Here is a 20,503-nt window from a genome sequence, read left to right on the forward strand (position 1 = left end):
CCTTCTCTAGGGCTCGGCTGGGGCTTAAAGAATGAAGTAAGTGCACAGACTTGCATGGAGAGAGTAGGCAGGCTGACCGGGAAGCCAGCTCAGAAGGGGCTCCTGGGGCCCAAGTCTCCCTGATGTCCAGCAGACGCCTGCCAGAGGGAGCTTGCACCTCCAGGACAAAGGGACAGCCGGTCCCAGGGAGGAAGGACTGCAGAGAATGTGCTGGGGATGTGGGGGGAGGGAGGGAAAGACAAGGCAGGGACCCCGGGGGCCTTGTCAGCCACAGCCGGCCACAATCTGTTCCCCCTCTGACAGGTCATTCCTGCAGACCTGTGGATATTGGTGGATATTCCCAAGCCAGGAATCCACGTCTTCATAGCAGCCGACAATAGCAACTGTCTCCACAGGACTTGCCTCTGCAGGGCTCCCATGTCCATGGATGCCGGGCTCTGAGACTACAGGCCCAAACTTTACTCTCCGCCCCTTCCCCTGTCCCCCTCCTTGGGCCCACATTTCATGCAGACATGCTAGGATCATGCAGCTCTTACTTCAAGACCTTTCCTCCTGTGTCTGCTGGCATCCAGGAGAGTTTTCTGGGCAGACTGCCTGTTTCTGACAGGCATCTCCCAAGCGACTGGGAAGGATCATGTGTGGAATTCCAGGAGAAACCCTGCAGCACCAGTCCTGTTCCTGTGAGCAAGCCGGGCTTCTCCCTCATTGACTGGTGTCCCAGTGGAACCGAGCAGGACTCTGTGGGGCTCCTGGGCACAAAAGCCTTTCTGTGTCCCCCATTTCTTGATTGTAGGAAATAGGCTTCATTCAGCCTCCATGACCTTCCCTGAGTTCCAAGGGGCAGTTCAAACAGTAGCTAATCAGGAAAAGGAGGGGATGCAGAGACAAGGGAGGGGCAATCAAGAAACAATAGTGCAGCCTTGGGGCAGAGTCCTGGTTCCCCCTGAAGGGATACATGTAACAATACCTTTGAGCTGTTTTGTAGATACTGGAACCCACACCAGGTGGAAGAAGTTAACTGCATGCTGCCCACAAGCAGGTAAACCACAGACTGGTTGGAACCAGCAGGTTGATGATGTTTGACTCCCACTTACCTCACCACCAACCAATCAGAAGAATGTCCACGAGCTGATCTCGCCCTCTTTGAACCATTACTATAAAACTCCTCACTACCCCCTCCAGGTTGGGTCACACAGTTCTGAGGGCATTAACCCACTGTGGCCCCCTTTGCCTGGCAAAGCAATAAAGCTATTCTTTTCTACTTCACCCAAAACTCTGTCTCAGAGATCTAATTTGGTGTCAGAGTACAGAGGCCAGATTCGGCTTCACCAGCAGATGCCCTTGTCCTTCTGTCGAGGGCAACCCACAGGGATTTCGTTTGGGATGTTAGCTGGAGTGTAATGAAAAGAGAGAAACAGAACTGGAGTCCAAAACCTGGGAGGAATCAGGCCACATGACTACTTACCAGCCTTGCAAATCCTTTGCGAACCTCAGTTTTCTCATCTTTAAGATGGGGATATATTTCCACTGGTCAGTTAGCCATTAAAAAACGGTTGCCATGTGAACACTGCTGGCAATTAGGAGACACTTAATGAAACGAAGCATTCTTGTAGTCATTAATAAAACCTGAGGCTGAGTCAATATACAGACCAAAGAGCCAAGCCACAGGGGGTGATGTTGAAATCAGGGCAGGTGGGTGGGTCAGGGTGGCCCTCTGGCATGGCAGGGGACGGGGATTCATGAAGGCTGACATTCGGTTGCTTTAGACAACAAAATAACTGCTGCTTACTCCCTCCCACTTTAGAATCATTTTAAGGGGTAGGAATGGGCCAGGAATTTGGGACAAATTGTTAAAAATAGGGGATATATTAAAAAAACAAAACAAAACAATAAAAACCTGTTTAACACATTTTAAGGATGACTATATACTGCTGAAATTATTTAAAACAGTAATTTTCTTTCATCTTTTCCTTTCAGATCTCCTATTGTGTAGATATAGTTTTCTTTATTTCTCTTTTTTCCCATCTCTATTGGTTTTGTACCTACATTTTCTACTGCTTTTTATTTTTATTTTTTAGTGGTTACTAATTTTAAATGTTAACATGCCTGTTAACAAAGCCTAATACCATTAAACAACATTTCTATATGTCACCAAGAGTTAGACGACTTCAATCCCAAACTTTCTCCACATCCCACTTCATGTTTTTGTTGGCCAGTATTTCAGTATCATCTTGTTTTTAAATCCTCCAAGTTTTTCTTTAGATATCATTGTTTATTTAAAGTTACCAATATGTTCACAACTCTATTTACATAGATTTTCTTGCATCCTTACTTTTTCCTTTTGGGTTTAGTTTCCTACGTGTTGAAGTATATCCTTTAACAATTCTTTCAAAAAAGGTTGCTGAGTAGCAAACAATGAACAGTAAATTCTTTCAATCTATGTCTGAAATTGTCTGAAGGGCAGATAAATGGATGTAAAATATTTAGGTGAGTTGCTTCCTTCAGTGTTTAAAAACTTATTGCATTCCATCATTTATGCTGCTAATGAGATGTCTTCTTTCCAATATTATTACTGTTCTTTTACATTTTTTTTTTCTTTCCTCGGGTAAAGTTTAAGATTTTCCCTTTATCTACAAAGATCTGAGGATTTTACAATTTTCTCTTGATCAATGAGGTTCCATAGATTTACTATAAAGTGTGCATGTGTGGATTTGTCTTATCTATTTTGCTTGGGAATTTTTGGATTTTCAAAATCTGAGTTCTCACGTTTTCCTTCACTTTTGAAAAACTGGCAGCCATTTTTTCTTCAAACGCTTTCTCTCCTTCATATATTTTTAGATAAATGCAGGAGTCTCTCATCCTGTCTTCCCCATTTCTTAGCAGGTTCTGTTACTCTATGTCTGAGCTGCCATCTCTAACTTCCCTGCTCATTAACTCTCTCAGCTGTGTCACTCTGTCTACTAGTGTCTCTTTCCAGAAGTAACATCTAGTCTGTGGCTAATCAGCCTGTTGTTATTTTTGCATACTTTCTTGGGTCTTCCCCACTTCTTATATCCTCCAGAAATTATAAATTGTTCTAGAATCTCTTTCCACTTTTTGTCACCTCCACTTCCTGAGGTGCCAGTTTGGTGGTTGTTGGTCCCACGGGCTCTGGTCTTGAACTGGGCACTCGTCTTCCCAAGGATGTTTCCCTTGGGGTCTCGTGGGGCTGATGGGTTCTCCCTCTGTTCTCTTTACCAGCAGAAGTCTGGTTGGGATTGACTGGTAATCGGTTCAGGCAAAAATGCTCATTCCCAGACTGTCATCAGCTGGTGCTGGTCAGGCCACCCAGACCTGGACAGCAGGGGTGGGCGAGGGGATGTCTGTGAGCAGGTCCCTTATCCTGCTAGGCTCTCTATGACCTGCCATGGCCACCCCTGCCCTACTGCTCCTTGTGTGACACAAATAAACCCTTTGCATGCTCAGACAGAAAGTTTTATTAATTTTCCTGCAACAGAACCAAGTGTGCATGTGAACACCACACCCTGTGTGACCACAGTCTGGGGGTCTCAGTGTTTCTGGTGATACTTTTCCAGCAACTGTACAGGCCCAGCACCTTCCTCATCCTCCCCAGGGGTGGCAGGCTGCCCAGCTCCAGGGCAAACTCGGGAGCCCCTCTCATGTCCCCACAGCACAAGGGCTTTGATGCTCCCTGAGGATGTCAAATGCTCGGCCCTGAGACCCTGGTCCCAATGCCCCTGAGAGGAACCCTCTCACACTCTCTCCTTGTTCCCTTGGACTTCCTTCCTCATTTCTCACCTGTGATATTCCTTTCCGTCTTGGGCCCTGGGTGGTATTCAGCAATTTCTTTGTTATTATTATTAATTTTTAATTTAGTTTTTTATTGAAGTATAGTTGGTTTACAATATTGCATTAGTTTCAGGTGTACAGCACAGTGATTCCATTTTTTTGCAGGTCATAGTCTATTATAGGTTATTAAAAGATATTGGATATAATTCCCTGTGCTACACAGTAAACGCCTGTTGCTCACCTTCATTATTTTTAACCTGTGAACAAGAGCTTCACACATCACTTCCATCAGCTACATTCACCACAAATCTCAACAACAAGGTCCTTTTATAGTCCAGTGAAAGATGGAGATCCTCCGCCCCGAAAACAGTGTTCATCACCATGGGCATTCAGGTGGCACCCCCGGGGTAAGAATGCATGTAAAAAGAATAGACATTTGGTCCAGCAATCCCACTTCTGGGTATTTATATGAAGGAACCAAAGTCACTATCTCAAAGGGATACACGCACCCCCAAGTTCACTGCAGCACAATTCACAATAGCCAAGATAAGGGAACAACCTAAGTGTCCATCAAGGGATGAATGGATAAGGAAAATGTGGTCTCTATATATGGTAGAATATATTCAGCCATAAAAAGAAGGAAATTCTGCCATTTGCAGCAACCTGGATGGACACTGAGGGCATTATGCTAAGTGAAATAAGTCAGACAGAGAAAGACAAATACTGTATATCACTTATACATGGAATAAAAGAGCTGAATTCATAGAAACAGAGAGTAGAGTGGTGGTTACCAGGGGCTGAGGGGGTGGGGAAATTGAGGAGATGTTGGTCAAAAGGTACAAATTTCCAGTTATAAGATGAAAATGTTCTTGGGATCTGAGGTGCAGCATAGTGATTATAGTTAATAATACTTTCAAGTTTTATATACTTGAAAGTTGCTGAAAGAGAAGATCTTAAATGTTTTCATTCCAAACAATAAAAAAAAAAGGTCATTTTGTGAGGGGCCGGAGGTGCTAGCTAACCTTATGTGGTAAACATTTCACAGTGTATACATGAATCAAAGCCTCATACCATACACCTTAAACTTACACGATGTTACATGTCAATTATAGCTCAGTAAAACTGGGGTAAAATGTTTGTTAGCGTGGGAAGGTATTCATTTTATATTACATTTTTGAAAGGTAGTTCACAAAACTCTCATAGGGGCCATGATCCCTCAGGTGTGCATATACCTGTAACCACAAATAATAACCTCTTCAGGGTTCTAGTATCAGGTGTGACTGACTTCCTTTTATTAGTGTAAATGTAGCTGCTGAGATTTCATGGTAAACATTTTTGTATTTTGAAATATAAAAGAGAAAACTGGACTTCCCAAACCTTTGTGAGCTGGTATTGGAAGCAGGGAGACTCCAAGACAAGAACAATACTCCGTTTTTAAACGAACAGGACTGAATTTGCACAACATGCAAGGACTACTCTCCAAGGGGTCCTAGGTCTGGCAGACAATCCCACCAGGCCTGAAAACTGGGCTGGCACTCTCCACTTGGAATCGGCATTTTGAGTTCACTATGAGTCCCACACGTAAGCCGGGGACCCGTCACTCACCCTTCCCCACAATCAGCCTGGATGTCTTGGTCTAATTCCACAAGACCAATGTGAAGTTCTGTTGTCATGGAAACTGCTTCCAAGAAGTGGTCTGCGACTTCTGGGGGAAATTCGCAAAGATGGGACCTCTTGCCTGGACCACAGCTGGCATCTTTCTTCCAGGTCCCCAGGGAAGTGTTTTGCTGGGATTTCTCTGGTCCACTCCCAGGGGAGTGCAAATCCCACCGGGGTGCCCCCTGGACCAGGCCTTCTCTAACACAGGTACCCAGCACAGCATGGGCGCCATGCTCTTTGAGCTGTGAGGTTGCAGGACCAGCGTGGAGAGCCTGTCCAGCTCCAGTGCTGTGTATCCAGGCTCGCTCTAGCCCGCCAGCTCTCACACGCCTCCTTACCCATCTTCCTGTGTTGATAGTTGAACCTCCAAGCCACCCCAGGTGCCCCGGTGATCACAAGCCCATTGCCAGCCAATTTAGATTCAGGAGGCTGACCCAAGACCTCCTCGTGCCCATTAGGACAATGATCTGACTGTAGATGGTCTGTTTGACCAAGTGGAGGGCGTGGGGACTCATTCCATCTTTGTTAATGAGGACTTTTTTGATTTCCTGGCACTACTTTTTCTTGATGGATGACAGATCTATGATTCATGGAGGGTTTTTATATTAATGTTGGCCTGATGGAAGATAAATCAGACACAGAATTTATTGGTGCAGTAAAGAATTAGATGTTCCCTCCCCGATGACAATGAAGGAATTTGTGAACTGGGCACCCTGGACCATGTTTCAGGAATCCTCAGGTGGCCGATTGTCCATGGAAGCTGTCTGTGCCCAGAGGGAAAAAGTCAAGTGAGAAAGCTGCCTGGGCTTCGAGGCCGATAACCAGACGGGGAGTGGGGAACTGCTGGGAAGCTGGTTAAGTCTGTACCTGTGGCCATGGCCTCCACTTCTGTTGGCTTTTATTGGACCTGTAAATATCGCCCTGCAGCTTGAATAGCAGATGCGTTATGGGGAGTGTTTGTGCAAGAATTTGGAGAGGTAATAAAATTGATGGATGCTCTCAGTGTCTCCTGCCGGCAGCTGGCGGCCCATTTCCCGGGACTCTCTGTTCTCTCCTGGCGTGTTCGATATTTCAGTTACAAGTTCTGTAGCTGAACGCTGAGGTGCAGAGCTGTGCTGCCATCTGGCCTTCCCAAGTTAAATACAAAAACAAAGCAAGTAATGCACTTAGTGAGCACTTACTATATGTCAGGCCAGTTCTAGGAATTTTCTTGTGTCATCTTATCCAGTCTCGGAAACAACACTACTTACTAGGAGGTATCATTACTGACTTCATTATAGCGATATAGACATGGCGGCCCCTGAGGTTTGGAGGCGAGCCCAAGTTCACCGGCAATGAAAGAGCAGAGCTTGGATTCAAAGCTGCCTGGTTCCAACGTCACAGGCTTAACCACCATCCTGTGTGTCATTAAGTGGCTGTCAGGAATAAGACCTCCTCCCATTCCCCTCTTGGGCTTCACCGAGGGGTGAGCCCAGCTTGAAGCAGCGACCTGCCCTTGTGCTGTCTGTGTGTGTGTGTGTGTGTATGTGTGGATTTTGTTCTTTAAAATTCTAAAAGAAATCCTCAGGCAAGCACTTATTGTCTGCACTCCCAAATTCCCAGGAACAAGTGTTATCCAGGGTCTCAGCCCCCAAGACCAGCTCCATGAGGATCATTGGCTGGTGGACACACAGACCGTCTCTCTTCTCCCCGCCAGCTGCCTTCAGCGGCAGAAATGGTTTTCCAGGACTGTCTTTGTGACAGTGGTTTGAAGACTTTCCTGCCCTTTAACAGCATGGCTCAGACAAGGGAGAAACACGATGGCCGATGATTTCCTAAATGGCAGAGAGGCAATGCCATCCTCTCTGCAGAACGAAGTCCCCCGAATGGAAAGGGCAGTAGTCCCTCAGAGAAGTCAAGCCCTTCTGTGTTTTATGTCCACAGAGCTATCTTTCTTCCTTTGTTCTCTGAGTTTGTACTCTTCCCACCCCTACTGGGTGGACTGTAATATAGTTCCCACTCCAACCACCCAACTTAGCGTCAGACCCCACGGATGAAGGGCTGGGTTTCCCCACTTCAAATGCAGCTTCCAGGAGGGTCCCCAATCCACCTGCTCCTCTGACTGACTGACTATGAGTTCATGGGCTTCTGAGACCCCTCCTCAGAGGAGGTTTGATAATTCACTAGTGGCAGAACTCAAGAAAGCACTATGCTGCAGTTGTATTGTAAAGCATACACAGAGGAACAAGCATCATAAAGCAGCCCAGAGGGCAAGGTCTGCGGATGGAGCTCAGAGCTTCTGGACGCTCTCCCCAGGGAGTCCAGGGGGGTCCCCCCACTGGTGCATCAATGTGTTCACCAACTAGGAAGCTTCACGGAGTCTGGGTGTCCAGAGGTTTGACTGAAGTTTCATTACATAGGTGAGATTGATTAAATCATTGTCAGCATGATTAAACCTGATCCCCAGACACTTTTTCCTTCTAGAAGTCTAGCTGATTCAAAGCCCCAATCCTTTACTCACTTGGTTGGTCTTTCTGGTGACCCGTCCCTACACTGAAACTCTCCAGGGGCCCACCTGCATCACCTCATTAGCATAACCAAACACTCCTATTACTTAGGAGAGTCCAAAGGTATCTGAAGTGCTTGTCAGGGACCAAGGACAAACATTAAATATATTTTTTATTATGTCCTAGGGTCCCGTGCTCAGGCAATCCTGTGTCCTGGCCTTGGTATTAAAATGGCATTACTGGTGCTAACCATTGTCTTCCCTGCAGGTAAAGCACTAAACCACACCTGCCCCATGGGCTCGGTCCCAATGGGTGAGATGCTACAGGGTCCAGGTGGATTCCAGGCCCCCATCATCTGTAAGACTCTCATCAAAGAGTGCTGATCACACAAGAGCTCAAAGATCTGGGCTCAGAACAAGGAAAACCTGTGCAGTAGCAGTAGTTTCTATTACATTTACTTTGTTTTCATTTTTTCCTGGTGAGTAGGTCAAGGGGGTCACTGTCATTGAACATATTCTGCATTTTTAAACTGTAGCCAAAGGAGGGTGAATCATAGGCTTTATTAACTATTCAGGACCTACTGAGGCCTAAGCCCAGGGCATTGCTTTCCTGCATAATTACATGAAATGTAGAAAGAGCCCGGCAGCCCTCATGCCCTTTTGGTTCTGCTTCCTTCCTTGTTGACTTTTTGACTCTCTGGGCTTAAATAAACTCCTCTTAGAGGGACGAAAGGGCATTTACTGGATGTCAGCCTCCTCTTGTATTAAATCAAACAGGGGAGAAAATGTATAGAGATGAAAGGAGAAACAGAGGTTCCAGGATATTCTAAGCTAGGCCTGAATCATGAAATCCCTTCCCGCCATCTTTGTCTACTGGGGGCCTCTGTTTGCTGCAGGATCCAAGGATAGCCATGTGTACCATGTGGGTCAGGATTAAAGCCAGGGTCCCGTAAGTGGACACCAGGAAGGGGAGCTGTGGCCCTGACCTGGTGTCTCAGTCTTCTCGCGTTGCCATAACAAAATGACGCAGACCAGCGGCTAAAAAACAAACGTTTATTTCTCATGGTTCTGGAGGCTGGAAGTCCAAGATCAAGGTGCTGGTAGATTCCCTTCCTGGTGAGAACTTTCTTTCTGGCTTGCAGAGGGCTGCTTTCTCACTGTGTCCTCACATGGTGGGGGGAGGGGGCAGAGGTGGGCGTGGGGGAGAGCCGTCTGGTGTCTCTTCTTATAAGAACACTGACCCTACTGTGTTGGGGCCCCACTCTTATGACTTCAGTTTACCTTAATTCCTTCCTTGGAGGCCCCATCTCCAAGTTCACACTAGAGGTTAGGGCTTCATCGTATGAATCTGGAGAGATACGGATCTGTCCATAGCACCAGGGTTTCACGGCAGGGTCATAGGAACAGTTTAGAAACTCTTTTTCGCTTCCCCACTATTCTTCCTTCCATATTGTAAGAGGAAACTGCTTTTCTCCCCTCCTCTCAATACTTCTGACACTGGATGTGTGGGAGTTTTCCCACATCCAGGCATCCTCCAATTCCCACTGGGCACGGTCTCTGCCAGCTCACCCCCATCTCCTTAGTACAGTCTTGTACTAAGTTAAGAGAACACATCTTTCTACCTAAATGTGCGTTATTTCCATTTTAAGCTTGAGGGGCTGCTTCAGGACGTGATTTACATAGACTTCCAGGTTTTCAAAAGAGGAAGAAATCTGCGACACGCTTTTGCTAGAAAATACACGAGAGTCTTCTAAGGGTTTTTAAGCACCCAGAACATAAAAGGGAAATTGGCCCGACAGAGGCACAGAGGTTTTTTCGGCCAATAACACATGTAATATTGCCTTCCCAAAATGCTAGTGCCTCCCTGGGCTATCTCATCCAGAGGCCCGACTTTAAATAAGACACTTTGTTATTAAATAAAGCCTCCTCGCAGACAGGGACCATAAGGGCTGCGAGTCAGTCATTGGGGTTTGAAATCTCCTTTAATATGAATTTCCAGAGGATATTACAAAGGGCCTACATGGGCAATAAAGCACATTGTGTGCAGCAGTTAAATATGCATTTCTGCAATGGGTTCTTTAAATGCCTGTGAATATAAATGCCCGAAGACAGAAAAGTGCCCGCCTGTCCCCACTCTAGGGGGGGAGGCTCTGGAGGTGACGAGCTTTGTCCTTCTCCCCCGGCCTGCAGCCTGACCCAGGCCAGCTCCAGTGTTCAAGAGGGAACAAGCAGCCCTGTTCTCGCAGGCTTGGGGGGTCCCAGCATCCTGGAGACAGTGGACAGACCCTGGCATTCTGGAAGGAAGTGGCCCTGGGCCCCCAGTGACCTGGTCAACCTTCTACTCCTGACCGGCTGGGTTTTTGTTTCTGTCTCCTTGTAGGAGCTCCAGAGAGGGGCCCTCCTGCCCCGTTTCTTGTGGCCACCCCCTCCCAGCATGGCACCTTCAGGACCCCAACACAGTCATGGCCTTCTTGCCCCCAGATATGCATATGTGGCCTTTTAAGGGACGACAGTGTGAGAGTCTTATGGCTGCCGTAACAAGTAACCACCAACTGGGTGGCTGGAAACAAGAGAAATGTGTTCTCTCACAGTTCAGGTGGCCAGAAGTCCAGACTTAAGGTATTGGCAGAATTGGCTCCTTCTGGAGGCTCTGAGGGCCCCTGCCAGCTTCTAGTAGCTGTGGGGAGTCCTCGGCAGTCCTGGGGAGGTAGGGGCATCACTCCAATCTCTGCCCCATTTCCACATGGCCGTCTTCCCTCTAAGGGTCTGTTCCTCTTCTCATAAGGGCATCAGTCATATTGGATTAGGCCCGCCCTGCTCTGGGATGACCTCATCTTAACTGGTTACATCTGCAAGGACCCCATCTCCAAATAATGTTACATTCTGAGGTCCTGGGGGTTAGGACCACAACATATCCTTTGGGGGACATAATTCAACCCATAATAAATGGCTTTTACTCTTGATAGCTGTGGACACTGCAACCATGTTTTCAGGGCCAGAAGTTCATTTACTCAACTCATCAACAGTGGTGAAACTCCTTCCAGGTGTCATGCTGAACTTGGGGACTGAATGGGGAGTAAGCTGAGAGTGGACATCTGATGGAGGCAGTGCTGGACCGGAGGTGAGGAGGGAGGGGGGCATGGTGGGGGAGGGGGAGGGGAGCATGGAGGGGGAGGGGCATGGTGGGAGATGGGAGGTGAACCTGGAGGGGGAGGGTGGCATGGTGGCTGGGTTTGGGGGAGGGTGGAGTGAGAAGGGAAGGGGCACCTGATTGTGCAGAACCATGAGGACACATGAAGATTCATCTTCATCCCCAAAGCAATGGGAAACATTACCAACTGCAGTAGGTCATAAATGCAATCAGATTTGTGTTTTAAACAGACAATTGGGCAGCTGGAAGGAGAAAGCTGCTCTGAGAGCCGGGACGGATGTGGGCACCTGGGTAAGGAAGTATTGCAAAGGTCCGGGTGAAGGACAGAGGGGGCTTGAGCCAAGGAGAGACAGCAGTGACTTAGCTGGAGAGCACAAAATGGAATCAAGAGCCCTCGAAGGAGCATTAAGATGTGCAGACGCTGGACGGGACCCAGCAGGTACCAGGATGCTCGCAAATGCTAAGCACTGCCTGAGAGCGTCCAGCACACCTGGCGTTCATCCAGCCACTGGGAGAGGAGCCAGTCAGCAGTGAAACACACCGAGGATAGCAGGGGGCTGTCGCCGAGTACTGTGAGCTCCTGAAAGTCTGCAGCAAAGTAAATGAAAGAGGAATACCAAATCTTCACTTGTCATACTGGCCAACACAAATAAACAAAAAAAAAAAAGGAAAATAATATTCAGTGCTGAAGAGCCTGGGTGAAATATCACTGCCATGCCCTGCTGGTGGGAATGGAAATCCGTGAACTCTTTGGAGAAGACCATTTAGCAGAAAGCTCTCCTCTGGCAAGCTACTGCTGAGAATCCATCGTAAAGCCACACTCTTACCTGAGGGAAGACTTACACCGATGGGTTCTCACAGAAGCATCCTTCAAGAGAACAAAATCTGCTACTCATCTGTGTAGTCAACAATAGAGAAACAGTTTAACATTTCAGTGATGTCCCCATTTAAATTATGGTTTGAAAACTAACCAGTGGGGAAATGGCTATAACACACTGGGAAATAAAAGATGCTAGATGCAAAACTATACTTTAGTATGTTTCCAATTTATGGGGAAAGGTGTGTAACATAATATTAAGTGGCAAATGCTGACAACAAAATTATTCATGGCATGATTGCAGTTGAAAACATGAGTGCATGTGTATTTGCCTGCGAATGTAATGCAAGTGTGTATATATTTAGTAAATAGAGTGAAACAACATACACCAGTTGTCTAGCAGTGATTATTTCTCTTTGGTGGGGTTTTGGGTCATATTTTTTAAATTCGTTTTTGTTTTTGTATATTTGTAACATGGAAGCATCATAGAAAATGGAGACAATACAGGAAAAGGTGTATGATTTTAGAGCACCTAAAGTTAGCAGAGACTGCTGGATATGGTCTTTCTCAGATTACTTTGCTGAGTCCTCTTTCTCAGTTATTCCTGTGGCAGACAGCCTCCCCACTTTCATTCCAGGAGACAGTTCTCCTCCAGGAATCCCAAGAAGGCACACTCCAGGGATGGTCTCCTGGCTCCACTGGCATCCTGCTTTTGCTCTGGGGGATCACCTTGGGCGTTTGCTGGCATCTGCCCAGGTGAGCAAACATGACAGAGCAAAGAAATTGGGAATGAAAAGTGAGAACACGAAAGAGGCCTCTGTGTGTGTGTGTGTGTGTGTGTGTGTGAGAGAGAGAGAGAGAGAGAGAGAGAGAGAGAGGGAGAGAGAGAGATAAGGGGGTGTGAACCAGGGACAGGGTTCAGGCTGATTCATCTGGACAGAAGGAGGGCAACTTCTATCTCCAGGGACCATTAATCTGACCATTTTCACTGACACTTAATCCCCCTTAGAGCAAGGCAAATATTTTAGCATTCTTCTAAATATATATATTTTAATGATCTGGCTTTAAAACCTAGAAACCAGGAGCCTAGAAGCTCAGGCTGAAATTCCCTTTGCAATCTGGTCTGGGGCCATGCAAATGACATGAATTATACCCACCATTACCTCAAGACACACTGCTCCGGGTTGACATAAAATTGCCTATTTCCTGTGGTGATGTAAAGGGCCTTATGCTGGACGCTGGGTCGATATCAGGAGCTCCTATTTCGTGCCTGACACATTGGTCATTCTAATCACCGGCCACCGCATCTAGGCCGTGCCCCCCTCTTTCTTGGCCATATTTCTGATTCTGTCTGCAGTTTTCACCTCCTGGGTCCTTTGGAGGGATGCATATTATTCAGGAAAGTCGAGGGCCTCATCCCTCTAGGGCATGTCAACAAGTGGAGGAAACTTTATAAGCAGACAGAATAAATAACAGCATGGTAAGAGCAGCAGGAAGGTGGTGAGACCTTGAGAGATGCAGCTGGGAGAGTGCATGTGTGTGTGCACGTGTGTGTGTGTGCACGTGTATGTCTGTGCATGTGTGTGCGTGAGGATCCCCCCCACCCCAGCACACACAGAGCCCTCTCCCCTCCAGCTGCCTGATTGCCAGTGGATTCAGTTCCTGCCCATTCCCACCCCCTTATGGCCCACTCTGTGGTCAGTTCTACTTTGCAAAGGAGAATTTGTTCCAACTGGGTTGATAGGATAGGAACCCACCTGAGCATCATGCAATCCTGAATTTTGCATTTGCTTACATGCAGTCTTGTCTGGAAGAGACAGAGGAACAGACCATGCGATGAATGGAAGCGAATGAAGGAGCAGCCTGCAACGTACATACACACGAACCTCAAATGTCTTCCTCCATGGACCGCACGTGCTCTGAGCCACACCCGACCAATCTGGCGTTAGAACTTCCCCTTTGATTTCAGACCACCAACTTTCTACCCCTACCATAGCTCGGGAGCTGCAGCCCTTCCCACACCCACATCCAAAGCAAATTGCAGGGTTTTTCCAGGGTGAGGACCGTATTTGTTGCAGTGTTTATTTCCCAGCCATGTGACATGGGTAACAGGTGCTGCCCTGTTTATTGTCTTATCGTATGTTTCACCATCCAGGTTTTGACTCTCATGCCCCCGCCCCATCTCCTCCACAACCCCCTGGTCTTGGTGTGCAAGTTAGCACAAGGCCATGGCTTTTAGGGGCACATATCTTGCACGATAGCAGGACTGACTGTGCTCTGATAATTTTTGACCCAGGAGGGGTCACAAGAAAAGCTTCAATTCACTGTGGCCATTTTATCCCCCAAGAAAGGGGGGGGGGGTGCTGGAGAGGGATGGGGGGAGGAGAAGGACCCCACCCCCTCTGCAGGTTGGAGATCAATGGCCGGGAGTGAAGGAGTGTGGGCTGCTCATTGTGGTGGAGCTGAGGGATGCCTCCCAAAGGTCCCCACGTCCTAATCCCCTAAATCGGTGTTACCTTATGTGGCAAAAGGAATTTTGCAGATATGACTAAATTAAACATCTTGAGGAGATTATCCTGGATTGTCTGGGGGGTGGGTAAATGTAATCAGAAAGGTCTTTATAGGAGGGAGGCAGAGGCAGAAATGACTACAGAAGAAGTTGGAGGGCAGTCTGAAGCAAGATGCTACCCTGCCGGCTTTGGAGATGAGGGAGAGGCCACATGACAGGGGATGCAGCTCTAGAAGCTGGAAAAGGCTGGGGACAGGCTCCCCCCAGCCTCCGGAGGGAGCGTGGTCCTGCTGACACCTTGATTTGGGCTCCATGGAACAGATTTTGGATTTATGACCTCTGGAACTGTAAGAGAATAAATGTGTGTTGTTTTAAGCCACCAAGTTTGGGATAATCTATTAAAGCAGCCACGGGAAAGTGATACACAAGCTTTTGTGGATAAGATACAGCCTTGGAAACAGCCTGTGGCTGGAAGCGGGGAGACAGGCAGCTCAGGACAGTGTGTGTGTCTCTCTGCTTCCTAGATGTCACCGTCGCAGAACGGTTTTGGCAAAGGGTGTAACTGCTCCGTGACAATCTGGTCTCTCTGAGACGCTTGGAGAATTATAAGAAAAAGCATCACGGGAGGCAGCATCCCCAGGGTCTGACCCAGAGCAGGCAGGTGATGCATTTGGCTTTTTCCTGCTTTTGAGTTGTGACCAATTTCCTTTCTTCTCAGCTCCCCTAAACCTGGCTCCCATCCGCCACTTGCCCCACCCCTCACCTCGCAGGTCAAGGCCATGGAAGGGAAGCCTTGCACGTGCTCCCTCTATGTCCAGCATCCAGGTGTTCCTGCATCCTGTGCCCCGCCTGGCCCCTTCCCAAGCACAGCTCTGACTGTCCACTGGGGCACGCCTGTTGCTTCTCGGTAACCCCATCACTGTAACCCAGAAAAGCATTTCAGAATGTGGTTTACTGGAGAGACATTATCTGAGATAAAGTCTGATGGCATTGGGCTGCTTTTTCCAGCCTTCATCTTCCAAATGCCCTTAAACAACCTGCCGTCCTCCAAGGAGCACAGACGACGTACGGGTTCTGGCTTCTATTAACCACGTCACCACTTGCCTGGGCTAGTTCCTGGGGCTGCAGCTCAGCTACATTTCCATTAGATCTAATTTGGGGAGCATACAGATGAGGGGGGGGGGGCTTGTGTCCCTGAGCTCTGCCCCAGAAAGCTCAAAGCACTTGGTTTGCTTGCTCTCAGATGACTTTAGAGCTGTGGAGTGGAGTCACACAAGGTCCCTTGTTGGGGAACAAGGTCTGGTTGGTGCAGACAGAAGGGGACAGGTCAGGTGTGGCCTGCGGGCTCCATACCCTCACCACTGTCTTATCACACGTGGGTGCTGGGTTCCAGAAAGAGCAAATTTCCCTGACTGATCAACCCCAGGAAAGGATTCATTCATCAATTAACACTTTATCCAGCCAATGCCACACGTTATCTGCAGAGGTAAGACAATCTTTGGGAGCCAGTGCCCCAGTCTGGAGGTGGAGGGGACTGTGCAGAGAGACCAACAGGAAATTGTCCCACATTAAGGAGACAGCTTCCCTGTATCCAGGTCCTCACAAAGACCCTCATGCAACAGGGAACTTGTTTGATTTCTTTATTCTGAACCCTTAAGTTCTAGAGGAGGAGGACAAATGAGCCAGAAGTGACCTCAATCAATGCTGGTCTCGGATGCATCCAGAGCACAAACCATCTAAACCCTTGGTATAAGAGGAAGCGGTAGAGGAATCAACTTACTGTTTGTTGTTGTTAATATTATTATTGTTGTTTGTTGTTGTTATTAGTATTATTGTGCAATATTCCTGGCACATAATACCATTCGTATTCACCTGTAGGGGATGAAGAAAACAACCACCCTCGCGTTATCAGATGAACTTCTGGCTTCATACGTAATTTCCAATGACAGGCAAACTGGAATCCCAAAATCTCCACCACTCCACTGGTCAGACAGGAAGCGGTTACATTCCCAAGGAATGGCTTCACCCCGAAGAGGCCATGTGTCACCTCTGAATAAGACTGCCTGATGAATTTTGCCGTGTATACAAATATTAGAACACTATGTTGCACATCTGAAATTAATATAATGTTATATAGCAATTATACCTCAATAAAAATATTTTTTAAAGTTTAAAAGAAGATTACCTAATGAATTATGAGCGTGAAAAGCAATGATTTTGATTAATACATTGTTTAGTTCTACATATGGATTTTAACAAAGACATTTAATAAGTAGGCATTTCAATATTTCATCCTCATCCAGAAAAAGTAAATATTCAAGGTGACCACAGACCTATTTCCATGTCTGGGGGGCCAGATCACTTACACGTGGACGTGTATCTTGGGTCAAATGCAGAGGTCAGGGTTGGCTGAGGCCAGAGCCTTGGTGGGGGGATCAGGAAGGGAAGGGAAAAGTGGTAGGAATCAGGAAAGGGTTTCTGGAAGAAATGATGTCTGAGCTGGGACTGGATACAGGTTTGAGTGAAGAAGTTTGAGTGAAGAAAGGAGGAAAGGGGAATTTCCACGGTGAAACAAGGCGGGAGATTCCACATCCCCTGAGAGTCTGGGGTCCTGGCTCAGGGACGGCCCAAGCATAAACTTGCAAAGACTGATGGGTGTGGGTTTGAGGAGCTTTGCAGGCTGGGCGGAGGCGTGCGGGATGTTTTCCATGGATGAGGGTGGTTGACAGAACACTCCGGGGATCCGCCACCCTCCAGAATGCCCCATGTGTGGTTTCACGTTCTTCTCCTCTGAAAATCACACTGACGGGGAAACTTTTGAATGAGCAACAATGAAAATGCTCAAAGTGAAATTCACTAGAAGTTGGCTGGGCTCCCATCTCACACAGCTTTGAGAGAATTGGTTTGAATAGGTCGGTTTCAGGTTTACGGGAGAAGTTTGGACTTGGAAGGCAGTGGGGTTGGATTGGGAGGGACAGCAGGGTTAGTTTGAGGGGGGAGAGGAGGAGTGACTTCAGGGGAATGGACGCCTTGAAGGGTGGGCGAGTGAAGGAACGTGGCAGAGGAGTTGCTGGGAGGTGGGAGGGAAAGGGTGTGAGAGGTACAGTGGCAGCGAAGGGTTAAATACGCAGACTTGAGATGCTCAACCTTGCCCTTGATGGCTCTTGGGAGATATCTCTGAGCCCCTGGTGTATCCTGTCCATAACAGTATCTGTCTACCTGGGGCCTTGGGCCAGGCCAGAGAGTTTATGTGAACAGTGGGATTCTTGGTAGTGGCCTTGGGTCGGAGAGTATCAGCTTGGCCCCTGGGGGCCTGGATACTGGACAGTTCAGGTCAGCCATGTGTGCGTGCCATGCCTACAGGACAGACCCCCAGGAAAACCCCCGACACCAAGGTGTGATGAGCTTCCTTGGTTGGTGATCTTTCCTATATGTGGTCACACTTCCTTGCTGGGCTGCTGCAGCTCTGTCTGTGCTACTCCACTGGGGTAGGACAAGCAGAAGCTTGTGCCTGCTTTCTCTTCAACTCCATCCTACACGCCTCTTCTCCTTGCTGATTTTAGGTTGTATCCTTTCTCTGTAATAAACTGTAACTGTGAGCATCATGGCTCTTTTGAGTTCTGTGAGTCCTTCTAGTGAATCATGGAAGCTGAGGGGCCTTGGGGGCCCTCTATGCAAAGGGGAATGCTGCAGGCACAATCCTCTTATGGTCACACCATAAAACACTGGTCAAGGGAGAGGGCAGAGTGGCTTTGGAGGAAAGCTAGAAAAGGCATGGCAGAAAGCATGGCTGCAGAAACAGCAAAGCTCTGCATGACAAGGGTCTCCATCCACCTCCCCTTTTCTGCTCCCAGGGGTGTTGCTGCTGCACCTGTTTCTGGACAAGGCTTGATCTTTCCCACCTGAGTCACTGCTTTGTTGTTCCCACTCCCTTGAGTCCTCCCCCCTTTCTTTGGCCAAAAGATTTCTACTCATCCCTCAAGAGTCAACCTAAACATCCCACTGGGAATGTTTCTCTGACCCACCAACCCCCAGAAAAAATAGTTTACATTTAACTCTATGACAGCATGTTCCGTGGCTGCCATGCATCTTAAAGAGTGGGCTTAATCACATCTTATTCCTCTTTGTAATCCTGTCATCTTGCCTACTGCCCAGCACAACAGAGACTTGAATTCCTATGTGGTCAGCCAGGCTATTTCCAAAACCCTGGAACAATTTTCTTAACTCATGATTTCAAGAAAATATTAATGAACAACCTTGGTTTTGATGTTTTAATCACTGAAAGTGAATGTGTGAATATAATAGGAGGGACATTACATTACAAGTTAAGAACTTTGATTTAAATAATATCCAAATTATTGGGTGACTCTTTGTCATTTCCCCATCCTGGCCACCAGTTTCTGTCAAAGATTTGGATTAGGCCAGGGTTGGGAGCTATAAGATAGATGTTCTACCATTCTTATCCTGTGCCCATGGCAGACATAGCTAATCATGTCATGATTAATCATGCATCCTCATAGCTTCCCAAGCAGGAGGAACACACTTAGTGTGAAAATAAAACCTATTTGCTAGCCCAGGCATAGACGATCCCTAAGGTTTTCTCCTTCAATTTTTCAATCCACTGTGCATTTTTGCCTGAATCAATGATATTGAAAATGGAAGGCAATGGGTATCGTGGGCTTCATTTGAGTCAATAAATAGCCAAGAATTCTGCCAGAAATTCCCCATGGTTATGTCAGAAGTTGATCTACAATTCATCTAGTCATCACTGGGCAGGATGTCAGGCCAAGAAGTAAATCATCTGAACAGAGGAAATTCCATAGTACCACACCTGTTATGAACTGAGTTGTGTTCCTTCTGATTTATATATTGAAGACCTAACACCCAAGACCTCAGAATGTGACTGTATTAGGAAATGGGGTCTTTAAAGAGTTGATTAGGTAAAAATGAGGTTGTATGGGTGGGTCCTAATACAATCTGACTGGTGTCCTTACTAGAGGAGATTAGGACAGAGACACAGAATGATGACCACGTGAGGACACAGGGAGAAGGTGGCCATCTCCACGCCAAGGAGAGAGGACTCAGGAGAAACCAACCCTGCTGACACCTTGATTTCGGACTTCCAGCCTCCAGTATGTGAGAGAATACATTTCTGTTGTTTAAGCCTCTCAGTCTGGGGTAATTTGTGGTGACCACAGGAAACAAATACGAGCTCATTTCCATGACGGGAAAACACTGCCGCCGTGGGTGGTGTCTGGGTACAGTGCGTGCCACGGGCTGTCTTGTCTTTTTCTGCCCCGATTTCCAAACCCCACCTTCTGTTGTGAAGAACTGTGTCAGCAGGATGGGGAGGGGCACAGGTGGGTTCCTAGATCACACCTTGCATGTTTTTACTGGAAATTTCTTATCATTCAACACCTCGTGTGCACCTTCATCAGGCCGAGTTGGAGCAGGAAGCGTGGTGCCTCCACCAGCAAATGGTCATGTCAGCTTAGCTCAGTTTTCTGGGCTAAGAAAAGTTTTAGAGTGACTCCTGAGCAGAGTAATTTCATTTGCTGTGAAGTAAAGTTAGAAGTAAATTGCACTAAATTAATATTGATTCAAATTAAGCCATTTATTTCTTTATGCATTTCAACTCCACAGCAAATACAATCATTGCTCAAGCTCCTCCATGGCAAATAAAATTACAAGTTAAATTGCATCTTGTGGTGGTTTCCCTCTTCTGGGAAACAAACAAAAAAATACACACACAGAGTCCAAAGCTTACAGCTGAACCAGCAGCGGTTTTCTAGCTGAATGAAAACGGAGGTGATGGGAAAGCTCACTAGCTCTGTTCACAGTGATGAGTGTTGCAAGGTGGCTGGATTATTTCAACTTAAGACGGAAGTCTTGCCTTAATTACTCTGAGAATGGCTCCCCTAGTTCTGGGGAGGCTGCAGGAGCTGAGCGTTTGTTTCCAGACGCAGAAGGGAGGATGCTGAGTGCACACCTTCTGCAGACGTGTCTCCCAGGTGGCAAATCTCTGCTTAACCTGCCCTCCTGTTTGTGTGCTGGTTCCCCTTGGCTTCTTGATTCCTTTTCAGAGGCAGAGAT

This window comes from Eschrichtius robustus, chromosome 3 (genome assembly GCF_028021215.1).
Source record: "Eschrichtius robustus isolate mEscRob2 chromosome 3, mEscRob2.pri, whole genome shotgun sequence".
NCBI lineage: Eukaryota > Metazoa > Chordata > Mammalia > Artiodactyla > Eschrichtiidae > Eschrichtius > Eschrichtius robustus.